This window comes from Zeus faber (assembly GCF_960531495.2).
Source record: "Zeus faber genome assembly, chromosome: 10".
Taxonomy (NCBI): Eukaryota; Metazoa; Chordata; class Actinopteri; order Zeiformes; family Zeidae; genus Zeus; species Zeus faber.
Window position 1 is genome coordinate 31,466,977 of NC_137199.1, and position 2,500 is coordinate 31,469,476.

The 2,500-nt window shown below is 51.8% G+C and overlaps 1 protein-coding gene across 1 annotated transcript in view; it reads right to left on the reverse strand.

Moving 5' to 3' along the window:
* Positions 1–2,500, reverse strand: part of slit3 (slit homolog 3) — a 164,572-nt gene that overhangs the window by 73,122 nt on the left and 88,950 nt on the right. The gene's annotated exons all lie outside the window — the stretch shown is intronic.

Consider the following 2,500-nt stretch of genomic DNA (forward strand, 5'->3'; position numbering starts at 1 on the left):
ACCAGGTCAGGGCATGTCCAGGTAAGAAGGCAGACGGCGAGACAGGTGAGGGGCAGAAGGGTGGACAGGACAAGGAGGGAGCACAGGAGGGGGCAGGTGAGGGTCAGAAGGGTGGACAGGACAAGGAGGGAGCACAGGAGCAGAAGAAGAGGCTGGATGTGCTGTTGGTGCAGGAGACCCACAGTGACTCTGGCAATGAGGCTGACTGGAAGAGGGAGTGGGGGGGGGAGGTGGTGCTAAGCCACAAGAGCACCACCAGCGGGGGGGGTGGCTCTTCTCTTTTCTAAGAGCTTTGCCCCAGCATCCTTTGAGGTGGAGGAGGTGGTGGAGGGCAGACTGATGGTGGTGAGGGCAGCATTTGAGCATCATAAGTTTGTCTTTATAAATGTGTACGCTCCCACCACAGGACCACACAGAGTCACTTTTTTGCATGTTTTAAATGGGGTTTTAAGCAAAGCTCGTACTGGGGAGTTTTTGTTTCTAGGGGGTGACTTTAACTGCACCGAGAACGACCTGTTAGACAGGAACCACTGTGAGCCTCACAGAGCATCGCAGAACGCGATGAGGCTGCTCTCAAGCGAGAACGAGCTAACGGACGTGTGGAGGAGAACCAACGGGGATGAAAGACAGTACACCTGGGTGCACTGCAGAGGCACCTCTTTATCGTTGGCCAGACTAGACCGGTTTTACTGTTTTAAGCACCACTTTAACATTTTTAAGGAATGTAGATTGGTGCCTGTTGGTTTTACCGATCACTCCCTGGTTGTTTGCCGTGTTTTTATCGCCAATGTAAAGGCCAAAAGCGCATATTGGCATTTTAACACCACCCTACTATGTGACTCCAACTTTAAGGATGCTTTTAGGTTTTTTTGGGAAGGTTTTAGAGACAGAAAGCAGGATTTTAGTTCCTTAAGACTGTGGTGGGACTATGGGAAGAGGGAGATAGAGCAGCTCTGTCGGCAGTATACTCTCAATGTCACACGGGACATCAGCAGATCTATGAGGGATCTGGAGACTGACATTGTGGAGTTACAGGGTGTAGTGGAACCCACTGGGAATCGAGATCACATTAAGGACCTCAAGTCTAAAAGAGCTGCTCTTGCAGACCTACTAGGCACCAAGGCGCAGGGGGCGCTGGTCCGCTCTCGCTTCCAGAGCGCAGCACTGATGGACGCACCATCTAGTTTCTTTTTTAGCCTGGAGAAGAGGAACGGGCAGAGCAGGTTTATCCACGCCCTGAGATCAGACACAGGACAGGAGCTCAGGAGGCCGGAGGAGATCCGGACGAGAGCCGTGGACTTTTACACGGAGCTGTACAGAAGTGAGTACGAGGAGCAAAAAGAACTGTTTTACTCCTTTTGTGGGAATCTGCCCAGGGTCCCGGAAGACGTCAGTGCGGTGCTGGGGGAACCTCTGACCCTGCAGGATCTTTCCACGGCCCTGCAGAGCATGAAGGGGGGTAAGGCCCCTGGCATCGATGGGATTCCTGCGGAGTTTTACAAAGAGTTCTGGGAGGAGTTACGGGAGGACCTTTTAATGGTTTGTAATGAAGTTTTTAAAGATAAGTTATTGCCAGTCAGCTGCAGGAGGGCAGTCATCACTCTCCTACCCAAGAAAGGAGACCTGCAGGAGATCAAGAACTGGCGTCCTGTGTCCCTTCTGTGCACGGACTATAAAATCCTGTCGAGGGCGCTGGCCAACAGGCTGAGGGAGGTGATGGACCTGGTCGTCCATCAGGACCAAACTTACTGTGTGCCTGGTAGGTCCATTCTGGACAATGTGTCCCTAATTCGGGATATTTTGGACGTCTCTAGTTCTCTGGGCATTGAAACTGGGCTCATTTCGCTAGACCAGGAAAAGGCGTTTGACCGGGTTGAGCACCCTTACCTCTGGAAAACTCTGGAGGCTTTTGGCCTCAGCCCTGGTCTGATAGCCATGATCCAGGTTTTGTACCAGGACATCGAAAGTATACTGAAGATTAATGGAGGGCTGAGCGGCCCTTTTAAAGTGCGTAGAGGGGTGAGACAGGGCTGCCCCCTCTCAGGGATGTTGTACTCTCTGGCCATAGAACCATTGCTGTGTCAATTAAGGACGAACATCGAGGGTGTGTTTCTAAACGGTCTCGAGAGAAGCCACATTTTATCAGCCTATGCGGACGACGTCATTGTCTTAATAAAGAAAAAGGACGAAATCAGCAAACTGGAGGGGATCGTCAGGGACTTTGGGCTGCTATCAGCAGCGAAAGTCAACTGGGGAAAAAGCGAAGCGCTGGCTGTGGGCGGATGGAGGGGGGGACTTTTAAAACTGCCAGGAGGCTTACGGTGGCGAAGGGATGGGTTTAAGTATCTGGGAGTGTTTTTAGGGAGTGAAAGTGTGGTGGGGAAGAATTGGGAAGGACTGCTAGGAAAGATACAGGGCAAGCTTAAAAAATGGAGGTGGGCACTGCCACAGCTGTCCTATAGGGGCAGGACGCTCATTATTAACAACCTGGTGGCCTCAC